Below are 23401 nucleotides of genomic sequence, written 5' to 3'. Positions count from 1 at the left end.
TTTGGCGCTTCCCCTTCACGGGCGCCGGCAACGGGCACTGACAGGGCGGCTGATAGCCGCCCTCAGTTTACCCGAGCAGGGCTACGGGAAGATGGCCGCCGACGCCCGCACTGGAGACAAAAATAGACGGCAAGATGGCCGCCGACGCCATCTTGCCGTCTATTTTTGTCTCCAGAGCGGGCTTCGGCGGCCATCTTCCCGTAGCCCTGCACTGATGACGCAGCGGGAGACAGCGCGGGACATTCAAGAGGAGCTGCGGAGAGAGAGGCTGCCTGGGATTCAGAAGAGAGGTTTCATCTGCAGGTAAGTGAATGTTTTTTTTTTCTTTTACAGGTGCACCGGCCCGGCCACCCATCGCTGCTGCCCACCTACCCACCGCTGCTGCCCACCTACCCACCAGGCTACCCAGCAGGCTGCCCACCTACCCACCAGGCTACCCAGCAGGCTGCCCACCTACCCACCACTGTTACCCAGCAGGCTGCCCACCTACCCACCAGGCTACCCAGCAGGCTGCCCACCTACCCACCACTGCTGCCCCCCTACCCACCAGGCTACCCAGCAGGCTACCCACCTACCCACCATGCTACCCACCTACCCACCACTGCTGCCCACCTACCCACCAGGCTGCCCACCTACCCACCAGGCTGCCCAGCAGGCTGCCCACCTACCCACCACTGCTGCCCCCCTACCCACCACTGCTACCCAGCAGGCTGCCCACCTACCCACTAGGCAATCAGGCTGCTCACCCTTCACCACCTACCCACCAGGCTATCAGCTTGACAACACTCAAATCTGCTACCGACATTGTGTATTTTGTGGTCAGATTAACTGCCGACATTGTGTATTTTGTGGTCAGTTTAACTACCGTCATTGTGTATTTTGTGGCCAGTTTAACTACCGATATTGGGCCTGATTCACAAAGCGGTGCAAAGTGTTTGCACGCCTGTGAAAAGCCCTTTATCAACTCAGTTTAGGCGTGATAAAATGAAACTCGCGCAAACTTTTGCGCGCGCAATCGCCCGACGCACGGTGCACGGTGCAGTTCGCGCGATGTGCCCATTAAACCCTATGGGTGCTGCGTGCGGAATTGCGCGATTGCGCGCGCGGGACTTTGCGCGCGATAAAGATCAAAAGCGGTGCTAACTCAGCAGTGCATGGCTTATCACGCCTAAAGTCTTTTAGGCGTGATAACGGAGTTATCACCGCTTTGTGAATCAGGCCCATTGTGTTTTTTGTGGTGAAATCTGGTGCTGAGATTGTGTATGTTCTGGTCAAATGTGCCGCAAGATTGAATGATTTTTTTCTGGTCAAATCTGCCGACATGATTGAATGTATTTTCTTGTAAAATCTGCTCACATAACGTGCAATGTCTGGTGAAATTTTCTCGCATTACGTGTATTTTATGTTGAAAGCTTCTGACATCTTGTGTATTTTCTGAAGAAAAGCTGCGCAATGATGTGAATTTTCTGGAGAAAGATTGACTAAAACTTGGGTGCACTTTTAAATTAGCCCCGCCCCATCCTGTCATAGCCACGCCCATTTTTTGAAAATCGCCCTAAAAAGCTTGTGCAATGATTCCCTATGAGTGTTCTCATCTGAGCAGTTAGTTTCCGATCCGCTCAGCAAAGCGCTGCCTGTACCATTTTCTGAGCGTTTTTGCTCAATAGAAGGTACAGGGAACTTGCAATTAGAGTTGGGCCGAACGGTTCGCCGGCGAACGTGGTTCGCACGAACGTAGGTGGTTCGCGTGCGGGTACCGCACGCGAACCTTTTGCGGAAGAAGTTCGGTTCGCCCCATAATGCACTGAGGGTCAACTTTGACCCTCTACATCACAGTCAGCAGGCCCAGTGTAGCCAATTAGGCTACACTAGCCCCTGGAGCCCCACCCCCCCTTATATAAGGCAGGCAGCGGCGGCCATTACGGCCACTCGTGTGCCTGCATTAGTGAGAGTAGGGCGAGCTGCTGCAGTCTCTCATATAGGGAAAGATTAGTTAGGCTTAACTTCTTCCTGGCTGCATACCTGTTCTGTTCAGTGAGCCCTCAGCCCACTGCATACCTGTACTGTGATCCTGCCACTGCATACCTGTTCAGTGATCCTGCCACTGCATACCTGTTCAGTGATCCTGCCACTGCATACCTGTTCTGTTCAGTGAGCCCTCAGCCCACTGCATACCTGTACTGTGATCCTGCCACTCCATACCTGTTCAGTGATCCTGCCACTGCATACCTGTTCTGTTCAGTGAGCCCTCAGCCCACTGCATACCTGTACTGTGATCCTGCCACTCCATACCTGTTCAGTGATCCTGCCACTGCATACCTGTTCAGTGATCCTGCCACTGCATACCTGTTCTGTGAACCCGCCACTGTATACCTGTTCTGTTCAGTGGACCCGCCACTGTATACCTGTTCTGTGAACCCGCCACTGTATACCTGTTCTGTTCAGTGGACCCGCCACTGTATACCTGTTCTGTTCAGTGGACCCGCCACTGTATACCTGTTCTGTTCAGTGGACCCGCCACTGTATACCTGTTCAGTGAACCCGCCACTGCATACCTGTTGTGTTCAGTGAACCTGCCACTGCATACCTGTTCTGTGAACCCGCCACTGTATACCTGTTCTGTTCAGTGGACCCGCCACTGTATACCTGTTCAGTGAACCCGCCACTGTATACCTGTTCTGTTCAGTGGACCCGCCACTGTATACCTGTTTAGTGAACACGCCACTGCATACCTATTGTGTTCAGTGATCCTGCCACTGCATACCTGTTCTGTGAACCCGCCACTGTATACCTGTTCTGTTCAGTGGACCCGCCACTGTATACCTGTTCTGTGAACCCGCCACTGTATACCTGTTCTGTTCAGTGGACCCGCCACTGTATACCTGTTCTGTTCAGTGGACCCGCCACTGTATACCTGTTCTGTTCAGTGGACCCGCCACTGTATACCTGTTCAGTGAACCCGTCACTGCATACCTGTTGTGTTCAGTGAACCTGCCACTGCATACCTGTTCTGTGAACCCGCCACTGTATACCTGTTCTGTTCAGTGGACCCGCCACTGTATACCTGTTCAGTGAACCCGCCACTGTATACCTGTTCTGTTCAGTGGACCCGCCACTGTATACCTGTTTAGTGAACACGCCACTGCATACCTATTGTGTTCAGTGATCCTGCCACTGCATACCTGTTCTGTGAACCCGCCACTGTATACCTGTTCTGTTCAGTGGACCCGCCACTGTATACCTGTTTAGTGAACACGCCACTGCATACCTATTGTGTTCAGTGATCCTGCCACTGCATACCTGTTCTGTGAACCCGCCACTGTATACCTGTTCTGTTCAGTGGACCCGCCACTGTATACCTGTTCTGTTCAGTGGACCCGCCACTGTATACCTGTTCTGTTCAGTGGACCCGCCACTGTATACCTGTTCAGTGAACCCGCCACTGCATACCTGTTGTGTTCAGTGAACCTGCCACTGCATACCTGTTCTGTGAACCCGCCACTGTATACCTGTTCTGTTCAGTGGACCCGCCACTGTATACCTGTTCTGTTCAGTGGACCCGCCACTGTATACCTGTTCAGTGAACCCGCCACTGCATACCTGTTGTGTTCAGTGAACCTGCCACTGTATACCTGTACTGTTCAGTGAACCCACCGCATCAGTGCGCATACCTGTGCAGTTAAGTGAACCCACCTACCTACGTGAGTGCACGCAGTGTGATATACCACTCCGTGCATACCCGATATGGACAAAACAGGTAGAGGAAGAGGAAGAGGTAGTGGCAGAGGCAGAGGAAGGCCACCCGGCAGGTCTGCGCGAGGTCGTGTAAATGTAATTTCGTGTGGACCTGGCCCACAGTACAGTGCTCGGAAGAAGGCACGTCCCATCACCTCCCAAGATTGTCAGGACGTGGTTGAGTATTTAGCGACACAGAACACCTCATCTTGCTCAGCCACCAGCGCTACTACTAGCACCACTTCCGCTGCATTTGACACTTCGCAAGAATTATTTAGTGTTGAAATCACTGATGCACAGCCATTGTTGTTACAGCCAGATGAATTTTCACCAGCTAATATGTCTGAGTTACGCGGCAACACTATGGATGTAACGTGTCAGGAGGATGAAGGACCTACTGATGGTGCAAGTTTGGATTTGTCTGAGGCAAGCGAAGCTGGGCAGGATGACTACGATGATGACGGTAATAGGGATCCTCTGTATGTTCCAAATAGAGGAGATGAAGAGGGGGACAGTTCAGAGGGGGAGTCAGAGAGTAGTAGGAGGAGAGAAGTTGCTGAAAGAAGCTGGGGCAGCTCTTCGTCAGAAACAGCTGGTGGCAGAGTCCGGCACCATGTATCACCACCTATGTACAGCCAGCCAACTTGCCCTTCAGCATCAGCTGCTGAGGTCCCCATAGTGCCCACATCCCAGGGTGGCTCAGCGGTGTGGAAATTTTTTAATGTGTGTGCCTCAGATCGGACCAAAGCCATCTGTTCGCTCTGCCAACAAAAATTGAGCCGTGGAAAGGCCAACACTCACGTAGGGACAAGTGCCTTATGAAGGCACCTGGAGAAAAGGCACAAACAGCAATGGGATGGCCACCTGAGCAAAAGCAGCAGCAGCACACAAAAGAAAAGTCACCCTCCTTCTCCTCTTCCTCCTTCAGGTGCATCATCTGCTTCTGCCGCTTTCTCCCTTGCACCTTCACAGGCACCCTCCTCCACTCCCGCCTCTGCCCTTGAGCGGTTCCTGCTCCTCTGCCCACAGCAGCAGTCAGGTGTCCGTGAAGGAAATGTTTGAGCGGAAGAAGCCACTTTTGGCCAGTCACCCCCTTGCCCGGCGTCTGACAGCTGGCGTGGCGGAACTGTTAGCTCGCCAGCTGTTACCATACCGACTGGTGGACTCTGAGGCCTTCCGTAAATTTGTGGCCATCGGAACACCGCAGTGGAAGATGCCAGGCCGCACTTATTTTTCGAGAAAGGCCATACCCCAACTGCACCGTGAAGTTGAGAGGCAAGTGGTGTCATCTCTTGCGAAGAGCGTTGGGTCAAGGGTACACCTGACCACGGATGGCTGGTCTGCCAAGCACGGGCAGGGCCGCTACATTACCTACACAGCCCATTGGGTGAACCTGGTGGTGAACGATGGCAAGCAGAAAGCGGCGGACCAAATTGTGACACCTCCACGGCTTGCAGGCAGGCCTCCTGCCACCTCCTCTCCTCCTGCTACATGCTCTTCGCTGTCCTCCTCCTCCTCCTTGGCTGAGTGGCAGTTCTCCTCTCCAGCTACACAGCCCCAGCTCCGCAGGGCCTATGCTGCATGCCAGGTACGACGGTGTCACGCCATCTTAGACATGGCTTGTCTCAAAGCGGAGAGTCACACTGGAGCAGCTCTCCTGGCTGCTCTTAAGAAACAGGTGGATGAGTGGCTGACCCCGCACCACCTGGAGATAGGCAACGTGGTGTGCGACAACGGCAGCAATCTGCTTGCCGCTTTGCATATGGGGAAGCTGACACACATACCCTGCATGGCACATGTCATGAATCTAGTGGTTCAAAGATTTGTGGCAAAGTACCCTGGCTTAGCGGATGTCCTGAAGCAGGCCAGGAAGTTCTGTGGGCATTTGAGGCGCTCTTACACAGCCATGGCACGATTTGCAGAAATTCAGCGTAAAAACAACATGCCGGTGAGACGCCTCATTTGCGATAGCCCCACTCGCTGGAACTCGACCCTGCTCATGTTCTCCCGCCTGCTAGAACAGAAGAAAGCAGTCACCCAGTACCTCTACAACTGGAGTAGAACGAAACAGTCTGGGAAGATGGGGATGTTCTGGCCCGACAACTGGACACTGATGAAAAATGCATGCAGGCTCATGCGGCCGTTTGAGGAGGTGACCAACCTGGTGAGCCGCAGTGAGGGCACCATCAGCGACTTAATTCCCTACGCGTACTTCTTGGAGCGTGCTGTGCGTAGAGTGGCGGATGAAGCTGCGAATGAGCGTGACCAGGAACCGTTACGGCAGGAACAGGCATGGGACCAATTTTCATCAGACCCAGCTGTTTCCTCAACACCTGCGGCAGCACAGAGGGGGGAGGAGGAGGAAGAAGAGAGGTCGTGTGCAGAAGACGAGTCAGACTCAGAGGATGATGAGCAAGGTGTTTCTTTGGGGGAGGAGGAGGAGGAGGGGACAGCGGCAGGAGAACAACCGCAGCAGGCGTCGCAGGGGGCTTGTGCTGCTCAACCTTCCCGTGGTATTGTTCGCGGCTGGGGGGAGGAGTTTGACTTACGTGACGTCACTGAGGAAGAGCAAGAGGAGATGGAGGGTACTGGATCCGACTTTGTGCAGATGTCGTCTTTTATGCTGTCCTGCCTGTTGAGGGACCCCCGTATAAAAAACCTAAAGGGGAATGAGCTGTACTGGGTGGCCACACTACTAGACCCTCGGTACAGGCACAAAGTGGCGGACCTGTTACCAACTCACCTGAAGGTGGAAAGGATGCAGCACATGCAGAACCAGCTGTCAACTATGCTTTACAATGCCTTTAAGGGTGATGTGACAGCACAACGCCAGCAAGGTACCACTGCCACTAATCCTCCTCCCGTGTCCACGCAGTCAAAGACAGGACGCTCCAGCGATCTCATGGTGATGTCGGACATGCGGACGTTCTTTAGTCCAACGCCTCGCCGTAGCCCTTCCGGATCCACCCTCCACCAACGCCTCGACCGGCAGGTAGCCGACTACCTGGCCTTAAGTGTGGATGTAGACACTGCTGTGAACAGCGATGAGGAACCCTTGAACTACTGGGTGCGCAGGCTTGACCTGTGGCCAGAGCTGTCCCAATTTGCCATCCAACTTCTCTCCTGCCCTGCCGCAAGCGTCCTCTCAGAAAGGACCTTCAGCGCAGCTGGAGGCATTGTCACAGAGAAGAGAAGTCGCCTAAGTCACAAAAGTGTTAAGTACCTCACCTTTATCAAAATGAATGAGGCATGGATCCCGGAGGGCTGCTGCCCGCCCCAAGACTAAGTCAGTCCCCGCACACACAGCATCTCTGCTTGCACGCCGTGTGACTGGCTGCCTGGCCTGCCCCAAAAAGACTAAGTCGCTCCCAGTCCCTCCACACAGCATGTCTGCCTGCAGGCCGCTTCACTACCTTCTCCGCCACCACCAACAGGGTCCGGGACTCCAGGCGGATTGCTGAATTTTTTAGGCCGCTGCTAGCAGCGGCCGCTGTAATAATTTTTATGGTGCGTGTACATGACTGCCTAATTTTTCTGGCTGCACTGAGGGCAGCTGCAACAACAAAAGAAAAGGCATGTACATGCGCCCATTCCCCTTCGTGATCATTACCTTGCCGTGGTGAAGGGGCTTGCGTATCACAATGAAGCAATGACCGGCGCCTAGATGAGTGTCTCGGGGGGCACACAAAAGATAATAAGGTCGTTGCTTCATTGTGGTCAGACCAAATTTGATCAGCTGGACAGTCACTGTTCTGTCATTCAGCTACATCAGCCAGGCCGACCATATGGGCTGTAAAGCCACCAAAACCTGCACTCTCGCCATGGTGCGCACCAGTCCAGCACGGCCGTCACTACACAAACAGCTGTTTGCGGTGCGTTACACGGTGAGTTTGGTGTGTCAGTGTGAAGCAGTACCTTAATTACACTACCTGATTGATGTATACACATGCAAGATGTTTGAAAGCACTTTAGGCCTGTCATTTAGCATTCAATGTGATTTCTGCCCTTAAAACGCTGCTTTGCGTCAAATCCAGATTTTTCCCGGGGACTTTTGGCGTGTATCCCACTCCGCCATGCCCCCCTCCAGGTGTTAGACCCCTTGAAACATCTTTTCCATCACTTTTGTGGCCAGCATAATTATTTTTTTTTTTCAAAGTTCGCATCCCCATTGAAGTCTATTGCGGTTCGCGAACTTTAACGCGAACCGAACGTTCTGCGAAAGTTCGCGAACCCGGTTCGCGAACCTAAAATCGGAGGTTCGGCCCAACTCTACTTGCAATGCGCTTTGTATAGCGATTTCCCCAGCACTTTGATGAATAAATACATTGGCCTCGATTCACTAAGGGGTGCTAAGTGTTAGCACGCCAGTGAAAAGGCACTTAGGACGTGAAAACGGCCGCTTCACGCGCTAAAATGCGCACAAGCGTTTGCGCGCACAAAGGTTAGCGCTGCACGGTGCGTGCGAAAGCCTGAAAAGCTATTTTACACATGAACGGTGCAACGTTTCTCGCACAACGTTTCGGGCGCACCAACTTAACGTGCGATCATTAACAGCTTTAGACATGCAAACTATTTAACACCCTAGTTTGCACGTCCAAAGCTTTTAGGTTTGCTAACTGTGTTAGCACCCTTTTGTGAATCAAGCCCATTGTATTTATTCATTTCCGGGTCAAAGACTTCACTTCGTGACTTGCGTCAGGAAGTGAAAAAAGCCGAATTGCTCTGCAAAAGCGCTTAGAAAAGCGCTAATAAAAACATGCAGCGAGCGCCGGGAGGGGAAAAAAAAATAAATCACCCTCAAAATCGCAAATTGCTGGCGCCAGTGATTGCGATTTTAGATGTGACCAAAGCCTTAGCAAATGACTAGACAAGCGACTGATAACAGGCGGTTCGCCCGATCTATCAACTCACACAACTGTTAGGCTGATATCGTGCAGTTGACCACGTGCGTACAAGTCATTTGAGCAACATGCACTTGTTGTAACCATTTAAAGGATGACGCTAATCAGGGGCGTAACTAAGACCCACCGGGCTGCAGAAAGTTTAAGCGCCCCCCCCCCCCTGGACCCGCTCAGGGCCGTTTTGGGGGACTGGAGGGGTCGCAGCATGATGGGAAAGCTATGGCTACACTCGGCGGGGAGGGGGGACAGTCCCCCCCTCCCTCACCTCGGACTCTCCCCTCTGCGCTCCCCTCCAGCTTCAATAACCATATGTGTGCAGTGGCGGGCAGCGGCAGCTACAGAAATTCCGTGCTCTCCAGCACGGACGCTTCTCTCTCTAGTGTCTGACGCAACTTCCTGTTTAAACAGGAAGTCTCGTCAGAGGCTAGAGAGAGAAGCGTCCACGCTGGAGCGCATGGAAGGTATGTAGCTGCCGCTGCATGCCGCTACACGCATATGGTTATTGAAGCTGGAGGGGAGAGCCTGAGGTGGGGGGGACTGTCCCCCCCTACCCGCCGAGTGTGGCCATAGCTTTCCCCTCATGCTTCAACCCCTTCAGCCCCCCAAAACGGCCCTGAGCGGGCGCATGGGCTGCAGCCCCTATTGTTACGCCCATGACGCTAATTGAAAACTACGCCCTGTTTTGATGCTGATCTGGCTGCCAGGGCGTAGATTTCAATTCACTGACGCAACATGTTGTCGCCGCTTTTCTTGCTCCAGACGATCTCTCCACTGTCTCCCAGCTCACTCGCTCTGCCATCTCAGAGCCCTGTGAACGTGTCAGGAGACGATTTCATTGGCTCCTGACCCTGTCTATCAACGTAAGCATCTCCCATTGGCTTACATTGATAGACGGTACTTAAGTGGTTAAATACGGCCATGTTGTGCAGTCAATCCTTTTGCTTTCACACGCAGTATGTAAATCAGTTGTTCAGTTGGATGGTGTGCAGAAAATACAAGTCGTGTAAACGGTTGTGGAGTTGGCTGTGCACTTTGTTGGACGTGTGTGTGAACCGTAAACTTGATCACGACAAGTAACTGATGTGTGCCTGTCTCTCTTTTTAGCAGGCTTTAATTCTGTCCTTGCACATTGAAACACTACAAACAAATGAGGTTTGGCAAGTTGATGGCAATTAGCCTAGAGCACAATGGCTCTCACACTGCATGCTGGCAGAGCTGAGGGAGCATTATCTGATACTGAGCTCCTGGTGGAGAAATGTGAGTAAAACTCCTTTTCACTGGCTTTTATCCCCTCTGTACATTTGACCTTCCCATGTTACCAACCACAAAGAAGCCCATCTATATCCCAGGCCAGTTCAAGCTGTTTCGCCACATCTTGTTCTCAGGTTTCACTCCAGCAAATCTGCAACTAAATGCCGTACAAATAACCTTTTCCTGTATCTGAAAGTTTTCTACCCCCACCACTGGTCTATTGTTGGCAACCCACTGAGATCCACCTTCTCCTCCCTCCTGCTCACAAGTCTCAGCATGTCTTCCACAAGCCGCAACATGTACAACTCCTTTCAAGTTTCTAATGAGAAAAAGACTTTGCACCCTTGGCTAATTCACACAGACAATGTTTTGTTGTCGAGCAAAAATTAATAATTCCATTTCATTAGCAAAAATAAGCAACTTGATATCCACACCAGTCTTCAAGGTCAACATGCATGGAACCATTTCAGATATACAAGCATAGCTATAAATATCCTAATTCTGGGATGCCCTGGGGGAAAGATAGGGAGCACTCATGGCCATCGGCTTATTATCACTTACTGAGAGTTTCTCATTTGTTGCAACTAATCACGGTTTCCCTCTTCTCATTAGGATAGGTGTTATAATTAGTGAAGAGCACACGAAGCTATAGAAAAAATAAATAAATAAAATTGATACACGGATTATTAGCACTATAACAAATGAATGTATATTGTAAACTAATGTATAATATAAACTTTCCCACCTCTTGTCCCCCCTCCCCATTCATTTAGATTGTAAGCTTGCAAGGGCACGGCTCTCTCACCTTTTGTGTCTTGGAATTTGTTATTCATTTTGTATCTTGTAATCTGTTACACATTCTATGCATCATGTTACATGTGTCACTGCAATTACCAATTCTGTATTTTGTATTAGTGTCCACATTTTATGTATACCATTGTCTGTATTATTACGTACCCCATGTTTATTTTTCTTGCTGTGTACAGCACCACGGAATATGTTAGCACTTTATAGATCAATAATAAATGTATATTCTATAAGCAGTACTTAAATCATTTAAGATGGTATGGCTCTCTGGCCCCTTAAGGATCAGAGCCTTTTTTTATGTTTACTATGTCGTGATTGGCTCACACTGATCACCTGGTAAGGAGCCTGGCCCCTTACCCAAAGCAGGAAGCTTGACTGTCCCGTGACACAGCTGAGTCTGCAGCTGCAGCGAGCAGGGATCTGCTCACGACTGCAAAAAGTCATGGCATAGAATCTACAATGCATGATGCTCAGAGCCACAGATGCAGCGTAGAGTCTCACTTCTGCGGTCCTGAACCGGCTAAGATGAAATAACACAATTATGGGGGGTACTTAGAAAACTTGTTAGAGTTGTGTAATCAGATTGTTTTGCAATACACTGGCAAAGGGGGGATTTGATCTAATCTAATCCTAGGTACACACCATACAATTTTCTGGCATATTTACCTACCAGACCGATTATTTCCAACATGTCCAATCTGAATTTAGACCGATTTTTTGATTTTCCAATTTTTTTGATTGATTTTTATTCAGTTCTATGAAAAATCGATAAAAAAAAATGATCACACCATACAAAAATTGTATGGTGTGTATCTAGCATAAGTGTGAGCTAGTTACATGTACGATTGTTTGACCACTAGGGGTGCTCTGTCATTTAAGTTTATGCACAATGCTTACTTTCTCTATCAGAGTTCAATATAACCATCTCAGTTTGGATTTCGATATTCAATTACATTGCAGAAAGCATCCATTTATTTTTTGTTCCACGGGGTAGATAACATTGGCTTGTTTCAGGCAGTTTCTCATAGTATTGGGATTATTGCTTTAGCCCCAAGCTTATGAGGTGTACACGCCAATACCAGTAATGTGGTAAGAGTCAGAGAGGGTAAGCAGGCATTCTCTCTGCTCTATATTCTCTTCTCACGTGTCAGTCACTGCTGTGTTTTCCACCTTGGCAGGAATGTCAGGGCAGCTGTAAAAGAGACGCCTCTGCCTGGAGCAATAACAGTACAAACGTTAGAACAGCAAATATGACTTTGGCTCCTGGTCGAAAAACACCAGGACTCCATTCTTAAAGCTCAACTCCAGGGAGACAGCTAAATGCACAGTACAATACGGCATATGCGACAGGTCCTACCTGCCGTGCTGCCAAAATATTTGTACAATAATCCTAACCATCAGACATTATGATTCATTTAGTTCAGATGCAGAACATTCAGTCACTCTGTTACCTACACTTTTTTCCACACTTCAGTTATGCAGCAAAGAGCAGGCAAAGCTCCTCCCTCAGCCTGCTAATTGGACAGGCTAGAGGAGCAGCACCATGATGAGTCAGGAATCTGCTCTGCCCTTCACTAATCAACCTCACATTATTAGACTGCACGGTGTTGGCAGTGGCACATTCCCTCTTTTGTCCTGTCTCCATCCTGACTGCCTGCCCCCAATGGTATGTATGTAGTCACATTACGTACATTCCGCTGGGTCACAAGGAATGTGTTGGGGCATGTTGGGATCACAGTAATCGAAAGTATGGGAACCTTTAAGGTCCATATACATGCTGGCATTAAAGTCGGCTGAGGGGGCTGATAACGAATGCCTCAGCTGAAAATCTGGCATGTGCACAGTGGCTCCCGACTGCTGCTCAGCAAGCAGGCCTGGATTTACATCAGAGGAGCCTAGGCACAGATGTTCTGGCACCATAGACTTCGCCGTCCTTGAATCTACAACCCCCCCCCCCCCCCCCCATTGAACCCCACCGCATGTGTGCTGGCTGTCCCAGCTGTGAATTATCCCTTACTTCCCCTGCCTGTCAAAGGTAGCTACAGATGTTCCTTACAATTAGGTAGCTAGAGGAACCTCAATATTAGGTAGCTAGAGGTGCCCCTGATTATAGGTAGATCTCGTCAGTGGAATGCAGAGACCTGGGTGAGTAACCCCTCATTTACACTCTGCTCAGGACTCTGTATAGGGAAGGAAGGAGGTGCTCCGGGAGGGGAGTGAGCCGCCTTTTCATCATCATGCGCCTGTAGGCACTTGCCTACAGTGCCTTATGGTAAATCCGGTCCTGTCTGCAAGTGATCCGCCAGCCCAGGTAGATCAACTTGCTCGAGCGACGTCCAATACCTATGTGCACGCTGCACTATGTTACATCTGCGCCACTCCGTCATCCATTCGCCTCCTCGCATAGCAACAGAACGTGTCTACAACTATACAGTCGACTCCACGTCTGTACAGCACCAGCCCAGCGACATCGCCTAAGAGATCGGGTCCCAATCTCTGTCAAGCAACAGTAGACCAGAAAAATAATAAACAGCACACAAGCAATGGGCAAGAACTGGAGAATAGGAAAGAGTAAATTCACTTCCACTCTGAACTGAGCTTTTTAAAGTAAACCTGAACTGAAAATGTAAAGTCAAAATAAACATGCACTAGTCATACTTACCTCCCGTGTACTCTACTTATCAATCTCTTTCTCCTCTCCTGCGTCCTGTTCGTTCACTGTGATCAATAAAATTCTCTGTTGTCCATTTTGAAAATGGCCATTACTCCATAACAGCTTTCTGGTCAGCGCACAGTTAAACTGTAACATCGCCCACTTGAGCCATGGGGAAACATGGTGAGCTTCAAATGGTGAGCTTCTGAGAGGAATTGATGGCAAGGTAACTATGCAATGTTCATTTGAAGTTACCTCATGTGTTAATTTTAAATAATTTTACTCAGTACAGGTTCCCTTTAAGTTTGACAGAGATCATAACATGATTATGAAAGACAGAAAATCTGAATTTCTATTTTTTTTAAAATCTCACATATGCTCTATTTAACCATTTCAGCCCGCGGTTTTCACCTTATGGATGAGAGGAATTTTTACATTTCAGCATTTATCCCATTCATTCAATAACTTCATCACTACTTATAACAATGAAATCTATACCTTTTTTTTTGCCACCAAGGCTTTCTTTGGGTGGTACATTATGGTAAGTATTATTTTATCCTAAATGTATTTTCATGGGAATAATAAGAAAAAAATGGAATAAAAAACAAACATTATTTCTCATTTTTCGGCCATTATAGTTTTAAAATAAAACGTAAAACTTTGGATAAAAGCCACACATTTTATTTGCCCATTTGTCCCGGTAATTGCAACATTTAAATTATGTCCCTAGTACAATGTATGGTGACAATATTTTATTTGGAAATAAAGGTGCAATTTTTCAGTTTTACATCCATCACTAACCACAAGCCCATAATTTAATAATAATATACCCTCTTGACATACATATTAAAACATTTTTATTCCCTGTTGTATATAGGTGTAATTTTACTATTTGGCAACAAGATGTCCTTGTGCATTATTTCCTGTTAGCATACAATAAGTACTCTAAATAGAAAGTAATGCATTGCTGTGTTACTTCGGAAGTGACGCAGGCATCTCATGGATGCCGGCGCTCACGGGGGCCTAGAGGGGAGATGAATGGGAACAAAGTTCCCATTCATTAATCTAACGTCGTCGTCTGGAGCGTTGGGAACAAGCGAGCAGGTGGGAGCGTGGTGGCGCCATTTGAGAATGATCACGGTTTGTTTGAACAAAAACAGTGATCATTCTCGCCAGACAAGCATGTATTGGCCCAGGGGACTGTAAGAGTTCTAACTTGTTATACCGGGTGCCTATCTGCATGTACTTACCACTCTGCTGCATCACCCCCAGTGATGCTCAATACACGTTTAGGTGCTTTGAAGAGTACCTCCTCTGTCTGTACTGTGTAACTGACAGGCCTGTTCCACTACTTCCATAGACTGATTTGTCAATATTAGTTTGTCTCCAAATCAAAAAATTAACTTTTCAGCTTCTGCCCTCCTAGTTAGTGGATTTTTATACACAGTGCACCTTGGTTTGTGAGCATAATTTGTTCCGGAAACATGCTTGTAATACAAAGCACTCTTATATCAAAGCCAATTTCCTCATAAAGATTAGTGAAAATTAATTCCACAATCCAAAAACATTTCTAGAAAATATTTATTATAAAAGTACTGGATAATTGTGATGAGCATGTATTTCGCAAAATTGTAACGTTGCATCATAATTCGCAATTATAATGCAAAATCATAAAGCGAAATTTCAAGGAAATCTGAATTTTGTATGTAAACATAATCATCAACCATATTTTTAGTGCCGACTTTAGCAATTAAAAGCAAAGCCCCCCTACATGCTATCATCACCAATGATATGTTAAGGGAAATGGTGGGAACAATATAAAAAAAATAAATAGTTTGTGTCGTTTTAGAGGTAATTGATTTTAAAAATGCAAAGAAAACGTCATTTTACTGCCAGTTTTTAAACTCAGAAAACTGACGTGTACTATCACCACTACTGTATAAAGTAAAAATGAATTTCACTATGCTATAACTAAACACAATCACTGTTATCTGTTGGCTCACCCCAACTTTTTGTGTGGCATTACCAAGGAACTTATTCAGTGACAATTGCCTCCTTCTGAGGATTTCACAAAATGTGACATTGTACAGTCCCTACATTTAGGTTAAGTACAATCCTGCAGCATCAAAAGGAGAAGAACCATCGGCTCAGTGGCATAACTAGACTTAATAGGGCCCCCATGCAAAAATGATAGCATGGATCTCCCTTGGTTCCCGAAACCCATGAGGGTCATGTGATTGGGAGCCGGCGAATGGCAGCAGAGAGCGTCCTGCTGTGAAGCAGCTTCTAGAAGCACAAAAAAATTACAGACACAAAGGTGGCAGGGACATTTTTTGAGAGCAAATGGTTTTTTTTTGCTAATTGGCTGCACTTGCTTTTGGGGAGAGGGAGTAGAAGGGGGCCCCCCAAAGCCAATAGGCCCCCCTGCGATGGCAGGGGTCGCAGGGGTGATTGCTGCGGCCATGCATTGGCTCAGTTGTGATAAGACGCACTTATACATTTAATGCCTGTATATAAAGACATTGCTTGTCTATCAAGTCAAAATTTCATAACAAATTTTGTTTGTCTTGGAAAACGTTCTTAAAGTTACTTGCAAACCAAAGTTTTACTATATAATGTGCATGAAAATGCAGGTTTATTTTCATGTGTGATTTGTAGCAGTAGAATGGGGACACAGGGCTCATCATAAATTCTGAATCACTGAATGCTATCATTTTTACAGCCACCGATTCTGTTAAAGAGCTTACCACATTGACTATAGCCGTATGTTAGGGATATTCCAGAGTTCTTTGCACATTAAGAGTGCCATTTATTTCCTAAGGAAACAGCCTGTACTCTGTGAAATGCATTGAAGGATGTTATGGTGATTTCTTCATAAAAACACATGTATGAACTTTACATATTTGTGTCCACAAGTGTAAGGAAAAGGTCTACATAGGGAATATGAGACGTATTTAAGGTACCATATACAATGCTTGCCATTCTAGTTATTTTTACTAGTTACACAACAACAACAAAACATTTGTAAAGTGCTTTTCTCCCATAGGACCCAAAGCGCATAAGCTTGTCTCAGATCAGTACATAGTGATGTGTTACAGGGGAAATGGTTATGTGATCATAAATGCCAGACTAAACAGGTGGGTTTTCAGTTTTGATTTAAAGTGTCCAGGGTTGGAGCTGTCTTGATGAAGTTTGGCAAGGCATTCCACAGGGTAGGGGCAGCATGACAGAAAGCTCTGGCTCCACAGTTGTTTAGTTGGACTCTGGGGGTGGTCAAGTTATTGGATCCTTTTGATTTGAGGTTGTGGGAGGTGTGATGCAGTTAAAACAAGTTTGTTAACAGTTATGCATAAGAAACTAGTTATGGTAATATAAAAAGGAGAGTCCAGCACTGAATGAACTTTACTTTCGAAAGGCAAAGGCGCTTACAGATGGTGTGGTAATTTGAGCACTCGGGGTAGAGACCGACCAACAGCTGTTTTGCGCTCCTGCGCTTGCTCATGGCACAGTCTGGTATGGATAAAGTTCTTTCTAGTAGAGGTGCAGATTTTCACATTGTGTTGATGTGAAATCAGCTGTGGATCAGTGGCTAGGTGACCGACCGAAAACATTTTTTTTCTTTTGCTGTTGGTATTAAAAAGTTTGAGGGTGACTGTTAAAAAAATGTTTTTCACATTGTTAAGGGCCCATTCACACTACAAGCGCTTTTCTGAGCGTTTTGCGATTGATTAGCGGTTTTTAAAATTTCTCCCATTCACCTTCATTAACCCATTCAGGTTCCGTCGTTTTCACGTGAGAAATGTTCACCTCCCATTCATTAGCCTATAACTTTATCGCTACTTATCACAATGCACTGATCTATATCTTGTTTTTTCCGCCACCAATTAGGCTTTCTTTGGGGGGTACATTTTGCTAAGAGCCACTTTACTGTAAATGCATTTTAACAGGAAGAATAAGAAAAAAATGGAAAAATTCATTATTTCTCAGTTTTCAGCCATTATAGTTTTAAAATAATACATGCCTCCATAATTAAAACTCACGTATTGTATTTGTCCATATGTCCCGGTTATTACACCGTTAAAATTATGTCCCTATCAAAATGTATGGCGACAATATTTTATTTGGAAATAAAGGTGCATTTTTTCCATTTTGCATCTATCACTATTTACAAGTTTAAAATAAAAAAAAATATAGAAATATTTACATGTTTTTTTTTTATTGTAATGGTTTTTTTTTTTTATACTAAACATTTTATTTGGGTACTTTTGGGAGGGTGGGAGGTAAACAATAGATTTATAATGTAAATGTGTGTTAATTCTGTTTTTTTTTTTTTCAGGTGTAGTATTACTTTTTGGCCACAAGATGGCGGCCATGAGTTTGTTTACATGACGTCACTCTAAGCGTAGCACGCGCTTAGAGTGACGCATCAGAAAGAAGACGGCCAGAAAAAGCTCAGCTTCCGAGAGAAGCTGTCGCTTTTTCAGCGGGGGAGAGGAATCAATGATCGGACTCCGTAGCCCGATACATTGATTCCTTGGCTACCGAATCCGCGGCCAGGAGTGCGCATGCACGATCGGCCGCGGGGGCGCGCGGTAGCGCGCATGGTTCCTGGACGTAGAAACTACGTCCAGGAACCAAAATAGGTTAAAATCGCAGAAAAATCGCAGTGATTTCGCGATCACGTATGCGAAAATCGCATCGATTTTTCTGCGATTTTAATGAAAGTGAATAGGAGCAATTTTAAAAACCGCTAAATAAATCGCAAAACGCTCAGAAAAGCACTTGTAGTGTAAATGGGCCCTAATAGAGTTTTTTCTTTTTTAAGTGCAGAAACTTTATGAAGAACCCTTGTAATTCCTGCACAAAGGCCCAAGGTCATGTTCTACACCCAAAACAGAAAAGTGTTTATAAGTGTATCTGCACAAGCTACATCTAAGGAAAGTGTAGGTGTTCTTCCCAGAATTCTGTACCATTTCAGCTGTCACTACTGGCTAAGAAATAAACGCAAACATGAGATTAGTTTCCATAAGCTGTCCCACTCTCCAAGTTTTAATAATGACCCCATATGTCCCCACATTATATCTTGAATAAAGAATGTGTCATACAGTATTTTTAATTTTACTGCCTGGATATTTAACTTGACGTGTGTTACTTATGTGGTTTCTGCTAAATAAACATAATTATGCAGCCTAGAATGCAACCACACCTGTTTGGTATCACAAAATGTAAAATAAACAGACGCAGGGCCTGTACAGACTGCATCTCATGAACATCACGACAGATGGTAATAGAAGTTGTAATGAAAACAGCACTGTTGAACTGCGGATCTCGACAGCTTCTAATCTCATGGCATGATTTATTATTTTTGTGTTTCCAGTTCCCATTGAAACCTGCAGTCACTTTGTCATCTTGAGAGACAGGAGAGGAGAGTTGAGATCTGCCAGGTTGGTATAGAACAGTTTTGAATGGTGAAAGAGTTCTTGTCTTTGATAAGAGATGTCTGTTATGAGAGATAATGGTATTCAACTGCTTTCAAGTTAAGATCCCAAGTGTTGGCATACTTTTCCCTTCAAACTTCAAGGATCAGCTTTGTCATTGTTCTGAAACTCAAGAGGACGGGACTCACAAAATTTATGGTAAATCTGGCACTCTGTAGGCCCCAGAAACAGACACTTGATCACAGATGGGATTTACACCCATGATTTCGACTCCTTTGATTACTTTTGGCCATATACGGATCAATTACCGTGTACAGTCAAGCTTCCGGTTGAACTCTTGAATTAAATTGATACACATTTTGGCTGAGCAGTTAATAAAAATGACCAATATCGGGCAAAGGTTTGAAATACCATTGATCGGTCAGAATGGATAATTTCAGTGGGTTGTACAAGAATCAAGTGGAATTTAGCTATATTTTGATAAAGTCTGTTTCTGAACATGGGCATCATCAGATTGGTGGAGTGGAGATGTGGGTTGGCTTTAGGACTCACTTCCTAAATTGTTTGATTGACAACATAAAATGAAATGTACCAAGATTTCACTTCCAGCTTGTGGAATACAGACTGATTATCTCTCCATCAAAACATTTTTGGATTCAAAAATAAAAAAAAATATCAATTGTATATAGTTTAATCAGTGTATGGCCAGCTTAAAGGAACCTGTGACTTTAATAAAAACAAAAAAACAAAAAACAGATACTTATCTCGGGAGGGGAAGCCTCTGGATCCCAATGAGGCTTCCCTTGTCATCCTTTGCAGCCCTGATCCAGCACTGGCTCCCCGGAGAAAAAGCCACCATAATTTTTACACCTGTGAGCCTTGTGCAGGCGAAGTATCCGCTTTCTGCTTGGGTTCTGGAGGAAATAGCCAAGCCCGATTGGGTCCACTCTACTGTGCAGACGGCTTGCGCTTGTGCAGTAGTAGAGTGGACCTGATCGGGCTTGGCTATTGCCGCCAGAGCACAAGCAGGAAGCGGATACTTCGCCTGCACGAGACCCCGACAAGTGGATCTTTGGGGGTCCCAGCGTTGTACCCACTTTTGGTAGGGAGGATAGGCAAAGCCTCTTTAGGATCAAGAAGCTTCCAGCTACCGGGATAATTACCCCCTTAGGGCATTTTTTTTACCTTCAGGTACACTTTAAGGTAAGGTCACCAAACATGATCACTTTTCGGACAGACCTGATCACTTTCATTGAATCTGTTATTGATGTACACACCCCAAACTAAGTGGTAAAATTCCATTCATATTAGGCAGTTGATTGAAAGTACGATAGGGTGTGGTGGTAAATTTTCAGCAGGTAAGCAGGGGAAGGAGTGATGGAGGACTTACTGACAAGTGACAAGGTAAGTTGAACAAGCAATTTTAAGTTACTTAAGAGGATCTGAGATTGGTAGAGGAGGCAGTTCTCTAATTTGCAGAAACTACTTTTTTTGTGCACAATTAAAATGTCATTGTGCAGAATTATCCTCCAGTGCCTGCAGTTTCGGGAACCGAGTCCCCGCACTCCCGTCAGTTGGCTCCAGTCTACGTAGGAGAAGTGCGCCCTCTACGTATCTCTCCAGCAGCTGCTGGAGAGATACACAAAGAGCGCACTTCTCTTACATCAGACGGAAGTGCGGGGACGAGGTTCCTGAAGCTACAGGCAGCGGAAGACAGCGGCGTGGGAGCGATCTGAGAAGATGGGGCTGGAGGAAGCACTAGGTATGTATAAATCTTTTTACTTCATTCAGCTCTGAGTCCCTTTAAATACCTGGCCACGAGAATGTCTTAATCTAGAGACATCACAATTATTGGCTGATGAACCAAAATTAACAGAAATGAATAAAACGCTCTTGCTCCAGTTTCATTTTATGTGGACCAATATGTTGATTGCATTATTGGAGATACACCAATAGCCATATGGTGTAAAATATATAAATCATACTGTATGGCTATTTATAGCCTATATTAACAGCTGGTGAACCACTTTCCCATAGTGTTTTTGCTTGATGCTTATCAGTTCCTCTGATGTTGGGAAATTTACTAAACACATGGTGTTTTCATGGTGGCTAAGACACATTATTTGCACAGTTCTTGTTTATGTATTAAAGAAGCTGTTTAGAAAGAGCCATGCTTGAACGCCTCTGCAGATCAATCAGCCTTTCAGCCAGTAGGTGACTGAAATAAAACAGTCACAAAAGCTAACCATATACCAGCCCCTACAGAGAGAATATAAAATGGCCCCATACCTGAAAAATCTCAAAACTCTCAAAAGAGGCAAATCCTGAGTGTCACAACCTTGAAATCGAATCTGGCAGACACCGACAGACATACAAACCCATGGAGAATAGACTATACCAACACTGTGAGCAGAAGACCCTCAAGGATGAGAAACACTTCCTGCTGCACTGCTCTAAATATACTTCAATTAGGGAAACCTTCTTTAACCCTCCTGGCGGTTTGGCAAAATCCGCCAGGGGGCAGCAAATACGTTTTTTTAAAAAAAAATTTTCATGTAGCGAGACGAGCGATCGGAGATCAGGAGATCCCGTTCAAAGAACGGGATCTCCTGGAGGGCTTCCCCCGTCGCCATGGCGACGGGGCGGGATGACGTCACCGACGTCGTGACGTCAAAGGGGACTCCGATCCACCCCACGGCGCTGCCTGCCACTGATTGGCCAGGCAGCGCACGGGGTCTGGGGGGGGGCGGCTGCGGCGACGCGTATAGCGGCGGATCGGCGGGTAGCGGCGGCGATCGGGCACTGCACGCAGCTAGCAAAGTGCTAGCTGTGTGCAGCAAAAAAAAAATTTTGCAAATCGGCCCAGCGGGGCCTGAGCGGTGCCTCCCGGCGGCATAGCCCGTGCTCAGCACAGGCTTACCGCCAGGGAGGTTAAGAAACTGATGGAACTATTTTCAGACTTTCACACATTGGAGGATGAGAGAAAACTCTACATTCTACTGGGAGAAGAGAAATCCACAGTGACAATCGATGCACACCATGCCACAGCATGTAAATGTGTAATGGATATCCCACTGCACTGATGGCTTGGTTTAAGGCGCGTACACACGCCTGATTCCTTCAAACAACGGTTTGTCAGACCCGCCCGCGGGGCAACCTTTCTGCCGACAGTTTTCCCTTGTGTACAGTCTGTCAGCAGGCTGATAAGGCTGGTTTTGACCGATCCGCTGAGCCTTATCAGCCTGCCGAATCGCCCACTAGAGGGGCGGGAAATGTGTCGATGGGCGGAGTCATCACGTCATAGTGGCAACCTCCACACTGCCCTGACTGCAGGAGCACTTCTAAACGGCGTCCCACGTGCTAGCCCGGCCGGCATTGATGTTGGACGAACTGCTGGCGGACAGTGGAAGTATGGCATACTAATGGCTGCCACCCGCTCACCGCTAGGCAGTGATTCATCCTGATGCGGACTATCTAGATGAGCTGGAGCCACCTATATTACAGTGGGTACCCACGGGAAGATTGGAGTAGCGGAGGTGGTGAGATCATTACGGGCAGCTGTTGCTCTGCTTCTTGAATTGCTTCACTAACCAGTGACTTTCCCATGGGGCTCATGCACGAACAATTGCCTATCGCTGCTGTGCATAGATTTCTTATTGCACCACAGTCGATAGGCACCCTGGTGAGGGTGTCCGTGTGCTAGGCTGATGTGGCGCTGTGGTCCAGCAGCTCCTAAGACATCGGTTGAAGAGATCAGCAGCACCACGTGGATGTATTCAAGCTCTTTATTGCATAAAGATAGCGCCCAGGGACAGCTGTCCCTGGGCGCTATCTTTATGCAATAAAGAGCTTGAATACATCCACGTGGTGCTGCTGATCTCTTCAACCATAGATTTCTTATTGCAGTGCGGTAAGATTTATAAGACTTTACAATGCAGCACTGCAGCGTCTGACTGTGACCCTAGCCGCTGAATCTATTTTCTGCATTATGCAATTCTCTTTTTAACTAAGCCTACACTTAACCTCCTCAGCGGTATGGACGAATATACACGTCCATCACCGCCGGAGGTCGCCGCTCATCCCTGCTGGGCCGATTTTAATAAAATAAAAAGCTGCACACGCAGCCGGCACTTTGCCAGCCGCGTGTGCTACCTGATCGCCGCCGCTCTGCGGCGATCCGCCGCGAGCAGCGGTGAAAGAGGGTCCCCCCAGCCGCCCGAGCCCTGCGCAGCAGGAACAAAAGTTCCGGCCAGCGCTAAGGGCTGGAACGGAGGCGGCTGACGTCAGGACGTCGGCTGACGTCCATGACGTCACTTCGCTCGTCGCTATGGCGACGATGTAAGCAAAACAAGGAAGGCTGCTCATTGCGGCCTTCCTTGTTTATTCTGGTCGCCGGAGGCGCTTCCGGAGCGCCCTCTAGTGGGCTTTCATGCAACCAACTTTCAGTTGGCTGCATGAAACAGTTTTTTTTTTATTAAAAAAAAAACCCTCCCGCAGCCTCCCTGGCGATCTTAATAGAACGCCAGGGAGGTTAAAATCTTCTCCGCTCTTTGATCTGATTTTAGAAGCTGATGCTGTACGCATTTCTCCTGGAAAGAGAGCCAGATTTGGCCCCA

At 47.1% G+C, this 23401-nt stretch overlaps 1 long non-coding RNA gene across 1 annotated transcript in view; it reads left to right on the top strand.

The window, feature by feature from the left end:
• Positions 1-23401, top strand: part of LOC137528280 (uncharacterized) — a 91679-nt gene that overhangs the window by 8036 nt on the left and 60242 nt on the right. The window contains exon 2 of the long non-coding RNA XR_011023336.1: positions 18725-18791. This is a non-coding gene — a long non-coding RNA (uncharacterized lncRNA). The remainder of the gene's footprint in view (positions 1-18724; positions 18792-23401) is intronic.

This window comes from Hyperolius riggenbachi, chromosome 8 (genome assembly GCF_040937935.1).
Source record: "Hyperolius riggenbachi isolate aHypRig1 chromosome 8, aHypRig1.pri, whole genome shotgun sequence".
Lineage (NCBI taxonomy): Eukaryota > Metazoa > Chordata > Amphibia > Anura > Hyperoliidae > Hyperolius > Hyperolius riggenbachi.
This window is presented reverse-complemented; position numbering and strand designations above follow the sequence as displayed.